This window comes from Vanellus vanellus, assembly GCF_965231255.1.
Source record: "Vanellus vanellus genome assembly, chromosome: 15".
Taxonomy (NCBI): Eukaryota; Metazoa; Chordata; class Aves; order Charadriiformes; family Charadriidae; genus Vanellus; species Vanellus vanellus.
In genome coordinates, this window is record NC_138920.1 from 291,078 (window position 1) to 298,484 (window position 7,407).

The following is a 7,407-nucleotide window of genomic DNA, read 5'->3' on the forward strand; positions in this document are numbered from 1 at the left end:
AGGTGACCTGTTCCTGCGGAGGCCGTCTCTCCTCCATCCCACATAGGAGGCTGCTTTCTGAAACCAGCCGTTTTTCACCCAAAAGCATAGATGGTGCCCAAGGAGGCGTGGAACAGGCTGAGCTGCTGGAGCGATGCTCCCGCAGCAGCCGGTTACTGTGAGGGATTCAGGCGTAAATATGTGGGAACCAGCACCGGTTCATCACCCCGAATCCCAGCTCAGTCACAGACATCAGCCTCCACAAGGGTGCTCCCAAAAGACACAACACCACAACGCTATTGCCCTCAGATCGTGCCTGCAGACAGTGCTGCTGAAGACACCCAAACCCAACTTTTTCAGGGTCTCGCTCCCAAGATGTCACAGACAGTGAAACCAGATGCACCCCAGCTGCCAGACTCTCAGCTCCTCTCAGCTGTGAGGGCCAGACACCGCAGCTGACACAAAGACACGCATGCTGTTTTCCAGATATCACATCCACAAGTAATGTCCCAACATCCACGAAAACAGCTCTGCTGCAAAAGGCCTCTGTGTGCCACAAAGGCCCCAGAAGGAGCCTGAGACTTTGGCTCCCAAATACAGCCCACACAGTGCACAACTGGCAAAATCCCCGCTGCCTCCATCCGTCCCTGACAGCCTTCTCAGAGGGGCGCCCGCCACATGTGAAGCTCACACCTCGGTGCCCCAATGGACGGGGTATTTGTACCAGCACAGCTTTTGGGGGAGCCCACTCACCTGCTCCTGGCCACCTCACAGACTGCAGGTGTGCCAGGCACCCCCTCCTCATGGACAGCCCACTGCTCTGCTGCCGTCACCAGCACCAACAAGGATGTCCCAGGAGATCCAGACCCCCGTACGCCTGAGGCCCCTCCACACTTCAGCGGTTCTGTGTTGCACAGCACAAGCTGGCTTACTGCAGTGCTGCAGGGACACCCCCGTGGGAAGGTTACATGTTATCCCTCAGCAGTATGCACACACGCCTTGGGTTGGCTTTGGCAAGGTTTTGGTAGCAGGGGTGGCCTCTCTGAGAAGACACCAGAAGCTGCCCTGCTCCAGCTGGCTCCAAGACAAACCCACTGCAGCACAGCTGCAGCTGGGAGAGAAAGGGGGGAAGAAATGTGTGAAACAGCCCTGCAGGCACTAAGGTCAGTGAAAGGAGGAGGAGGCACTCCAGGTGCTGGAGCAGAGCCCTGCGACCCATGCAGAAGACCATGGTGAGGCAGGCTGTCCCCCTGCAGCACCTGCATTTGCCCTTAAAGAAGCTGCAGCCCAGGGAGACCCCACCCAGGAGCAGGCTCCTGGCAGGAGCTGTAGCGCATGGAGGGGACCGCACGTGAGGAGGAAGGAGTGGCAGAGACGAAGCATTACAAATTGACTCCAACTGCCATTCCCCATCCCCCTGCGCTGCTTGTGGAGTGAGGAAATGGAAAGTCAAGTGTGAAGTTGAGCCTCGGAAGAAGGGGAGGGTGGGGGGAAGGTGATTTTAGTTTTGGTTTTGTGTCTCATTATCCTACTCTACTTTTAATTGACAATAAATAAAATTAATCTCCCCCAATTCCAGTCTTTTGCCCATGACTGTAATTGGTGAGTGATCTCCTCATCCTTATCTTGACCCATGAGCTTTTTCATCGTATTTTCTGCCCCCAGCCTGCTGAGGAGGCAGAGTGGCACCTGGCAGCCAGCCAAGATCAAACCACCACAACACATTTCTGGGAATTGCTATGTTGTCATCAGGCATTTCAGAGACGAAGAGAAAAAAAAAGAAAAAAAAAAAAAGAAGAAATCATCATCTTAATAACAAAGCAGAGCTAATGTGTTCTGCTGTCATGCTACAGTAATTTGCTTTTGTAATAAAATATTCTGCTTTCTTGTTAGGAAAGTGCACTTGATGCTCACTGCCTGTTTTTCATTTGGCTGAGCATCTCTCTCCATCCCCTGTGGGTCTTTTCAAGATTTCCATCAGCACTCTGCCCTGCCGTTTCATCTGAAACGAAACTGGCTGGGAGCTCATCCCACCCATTTACAGGAAACGCTTCTCTTCTTGGAAGGAACCTTAGGAGACAAGAACAGGCCATATCCATTAAGGATCTCAACTGTATAAAATAGCCTCGCATCTTCATTTCCCCTTTCCCAGACTGAAGTGACACCCAAATGTTACTGGTACTTGTCCTTTTAAGGAATAATTCATCACTTGACCATGCTGTACCTCTACCAGTACCAAAAACTGCCCTGTAGAGCTCAATACCCAGATTGTACCTAAAGAGTTTTTGGGGAGGGGAAGGAGTTTAAGGACATTCATCCTATCCACAGGCCCAATACATCTGGAGTGCTCGTAAAAAAAAACCCAAACCAAAACAAAAAACATTCAGGAGGGATGTCATTGCATTTGTGGCCTGAGACGAGCAAGGGAAGCGGGAGGCATACCCTGAAACTGCAGGACATCCATCCTGGAACAGTGCAAAACCTGCTGATATTACACTACCAGATGGACATGTAACGTAGGAACAGGGTGGAGGGTTACCAGCCTCACCCCACCCGTAGGAAGAAAAGGAAAATACTACACTAGGCAGGTTGTTGTTCTGAGAGCAAAGAGTCCCCAGTAACCAAACAAAGCACATGAAAAAGGGTGAGGGAGGAAGAGGTGTTTGCTGGGCTTTGTGCTGGTTTGTGTGCGGTAGAAGCAGTCTGATCGCCCTCCTGGCCCCTGTGCGCACGGGAACCCCGGGTTCTGCTCCAGGTGTGTAGCTTGGTGCAGAAACCCAAAATGAATCCAGCAGGAGCCCCTGTGATGACAAACACAAAGCAAGGCACATGCTAAAAGTCGGGATGAAGAGGGATTATTCCTGTATAGGGTTTTTTTTTGTTTGTTTGTTTTTGTTTTTTCACTTTGCATTCCTAGCAGCACTTTCCTGGTTTTGTCGGCCTCTGTGGAGCAGTACTACAAACCCGCTGCGGGAAGGCTGCGCTGCCCAGGAACTAAAGTTTGCAGGACAGCCATCCATGACTTGGCACCAGTTCCTTCCACGGCCTCATCTGCTTGAGCCTTGTATTTATACGTTAACTAGCCAAAATTCTTGTGACTAAACTCTTGCAAAGCTGTTTTCCTCTTACTGGGAACCATGATAGATGACACCTGAGAGAGGACACTTGCAGCAGAGCTACTGCAGCTGCAGCTCCCTGGGTCTGAGCTGAGAGGCAGGACCTGATTTGGGGAGTGCTGCCGTGGAGGGCACATGCAGGGTAGACCCTTAAGCCAAAGGCTCCCCTTACTCAGGAGTATGAACCTTCGCCCCGTGCCCACCAGTTCTGCCCACCTTCCAAGCTGAGAGGGAACAGGGCAGCCGCTGCAGGTAGGTTGGGAACTGCAAGCACATTCCGCCTCTGATGCACCTGCTGTCTAACGCGCTTCTGGGCACTCGAGGAAGTTCAAAAGTAAAGTTTTATGAGTTTGTCATCATGTTCATCTGACACCTGTTTTTCAAGAACTGCTACTTGAGTGGTGAGGTATATGCTTATTGTAAACTTTGGAGATTACAGTAAACTAATTTTCTTTGGTCTTGAGACAGATCTAGACATGTTCAGCTTCTTTCACCTGAGATCCCAGCACTTCTTATACACTTGCATTCCTTCACAGCACCTCCTTTTGTGTCCCCAGTTTTGGTTCTTACTGCTCCTCGGGTATCAAACAACAAAAAACCCCTCCATGAGTCACAGGACAGGAACCCAAGAAGAGTATTTCCTAACAGGAAACTACAGAGAAAAATCAGTTTCAATTCCCCACACTGCTTAATTGCACTCTAACCACAATTAGGCCACATGTTACTAAAACGCTTGGGATGTGGCAACCTAATATTACCATATTGCTTATAGGTGAAGTAATGGCAGATTTATGGTGCTCCCGGTGGTGTTAAAGGAAAGGTTATTAAACCTTTAATCCTCTGACTCTCTGAAAAACTGACCTGTAGTAAACATGGAAGCTCTGAAGCCACTTCAACAGCATTAAGGAGGTGGTATTTTCAGTTGGAGAATTACTGAAAAATCCATCTGGCTGGGGAAAAACAGCCCTAGCAGATAGCACCAGTTTGCAAAGACTTGGATCCAATCACCTCATTTCTCGCTTCACGCTGCCCATGATGCTTTCCCCTCACTGGCAGTCTGATCCGCAAAAGGGAGTTTACCAAGAGAAAAGCCAGTTGCATTTTCACAGCTCTGCCCCACAACATCCTTTAGGGTCGGTAACCACAGTTTAACAGCCTTTGAAAAGGAAAGCTCTGGTGGCAAAAAAAAAAAAAAAAAAAAAAAAGCAGCATTACAATCTGCACAAATCAGCCTACTTTTATCAACAAAACCAGTGTGAAGCCAGCTGGTGCCAATCCCCACCTGTCCCAAGGCAGCTCTGAACACCCCAGTCCACCTGCGAGGAAGCCACCAGGACCGTGGCGCTGGTGTGGAATAATTACTAAAATGATCAAAAATACAGCATTGTTCACACATTAAGGAAAGGTATAAAATCAAAAGGTTTCTAGGGTAGAATACAGCCGCAGCTGGTATGCGAAGAATCCACTACATCTGCGATTCCCTGTACAATATTGCTTGCAGAGCAATGGGGGGGGGGGGAGTGGGGTGGAGATTCCACAGCCAAACGCTGTGGTAATTCAGCAAACATGGGAACAAGATGGTCCTATGGAACTGATAAACTGCATACTTATTACCCTGAGCCAACAGGTTGTCGAATTTTGATGAAATGCTGTCCTTTGTGCAAACTTTGCTCATTATAATGTCATAATACCAAAACACACCTCCATCCCAAAGGCTACCCGCCTCCAAGGTGTAACCACTCCTCCTTGAGTCTGCGCCCTGAATTTTTTGTCAACTGTAGCTTTAAATGAGAGGCGAGATAATTTTATGTCAATCATAATAAAGGTATTTATGACTAGAGTCACTCAAACTCTACCTGAAGGTAAAAAAATAGTATAAAAATAGCCCAAGAAAGGGGGAATATTAGGGAAGACACCGTCGTGAACAAGTCGAGGAGGACTCCATCAAAGACTGATCCCAGAAGTCAAGGCAGTCGACGGGCTGAGCCTCTCTTCTCCCCCATAAGGATGCTTGTGGGTAAGATTCGAACACTTAGCCATACCAAGCGCTTCCCCTGGAAACTTAGAAATCGCTATAGAGTTGTTTTATAACTTAGCGCATTTGTAACCAAGCTATATTGCCAGCATCTTTAGTATTCGCACGTGTTTTGCAGACAGTCACTATCGCCAGCAATCCAAAAGAACTTGTGCATCTGTTGCTCAAATAAACTGCACTGTGTAGACAGCTCATCATTTGGGTTTCTCACTGAACGCAACCAAAGAGCGGCTGTTAGTTCATGAGCACGACTGGGCTGAAGGTGCAGTCTGCTATTAGTGTATCCAGAATCAATAACAGTTTGATATATATTCAACGCGCCTGGGCTGATAGTGGTGAACTGGGCATCACTCAGAATTTAAACCTAGCAGCACCTCGCCTCCCACCTCGGTAAGGAGTGTTAGAACGCAAGGGGGTTTGTTGATTTTCTGCCAAATCTACTTTGCCCCTTAATGCAACAGCTGGGAGCCATCAACCAGGAGCCCAGGGCAAGTGTGAGAGCTCACCTGTGCTGGAGTCAACCTCCCTCTCCAGGCACAGCACCTACCGCTTCAGGATCTTCTCCTTTTCAGTGTTTTTCTGTTCCTTCATGTAATGTATTACTCACCTTCTTCTCCCAGAAACCACATCTGACTGAAGCGCAAACAAAACAAAATAATAAAAAAAAAAGGAAACTTCAGATAGATTGCATGAAAGATGAGGAATTGAAACTGGAAAAATCCCAAAGGGATTTGAGGGAGCAATAAAAACAAGTAACATCTTTGACATTACAGAAAATGCAGGCAGAAGGCATTGTTTAATGAATTACTACAGAAAGACCACAGGAAATACAGCAACACGAGTTAAAATACTTTTAATTGTTTATTATAAAATACATATTTACAGATGAAGGCACTTTGAAACCATTACAAAGTGTCCACATAAGCCATTATTTTGCTGTTGAACAAGTCCAAAAATATTTTTTCTATCATCACCTAAAAAGGTGACACAACTGGATGCAGTTCAGGTTTTAATACATTCATTTTTCTAATGAAAAAAACCCCACTACACCTAATGACAACTAATAAGGATTTTAGCACCAGCTTGCTACAGTTTCTGAGACTGCAGTAATGGCGCGGTGAGCAGACATGCAAAGAGAGATCTGCACATGATGTTGCACTAAAACCGAATCAACTCATCACACAACACGCCTGAAAGACTCGCGCTGGTAAGCTGGCGGCATCTCTCCCATCCAGAAGGGCTGCCATCCTCCACGCAAACAAAGCAGACTCTGCCGAAAGCTAAATCAAGATTCCCCGTTTCCCCCGCAACACAGGAGGCTATTAGGGACATTGATATAGCTGTAACAGCATTGATGAGCAGATCAGGACAGAACGGTTGTTTCTCCTGGACGTTTTATCTCAAGATCAGAAGACATATTAAAAATTGAATAAAATTAAAGAAACCGAACAAAGAATCTACACAAAACCTAGTCCACCGTGTGGCATTTCCTCATACTGCAGCTGGCTACAGTCAAACCTTTCAGAAATAAGCACCTTTTCTGGAAAGTAAAAAAAAAACCCAACCCAAATATTTGAGTAGTTAATAATTCAAAAAGAAATTAGAGTCTGTAAACTTTCTACTCACTGCTGAGTAGGGTCCCTGCACATAAACACTTTTAAATACTTTTTTCCTCCATCGCTGCTGGCCTGATTCATTAGCTGAGACTGCCTGAAATCATCACAGCGTCCTTCCCTGGAACCGCGGTACAGCAGATCTTGCAGCATATGCTAAACAAACCAAACAATGAAGCAAACAAGTCCTATGCAATCATTCAATCTTCTTTTCCTCATTCAATATACACAAACTGAAAAATACAGTGCTGAGAAGTTTCTCTATGGCTCTAATCTTAAATGCAGTTATGAAATAAGATCAAGCTACTGATTTACAGTAATGAATAAACCTTGACTTTTCTCCATTTTGGTAAAATAAGCCCTACCAAATCCCTCAGTGTTAAAAAACTTAGTTACAAGAATTGGTTGCTGGAATTGACACACTTCCAATGAATCCAAGCCTTTAATAGCTATAAAACCCCCATATATACAAACATGCCTTATCTGATGGGCGTACATTCAGTGTAGATACTACACAAGAGGCTAAAGATCTTCAGGAAAAAAATAAAATGAAGAAACACAATTTGTGAAACAAATTTGTGCATGTGAACAGCTGTAAGACGGCCAAAGCCCCAGCTGTTTTTCAACTGTAACCAGCTTGTACTTCTTCATGGGTGAGCTGCAA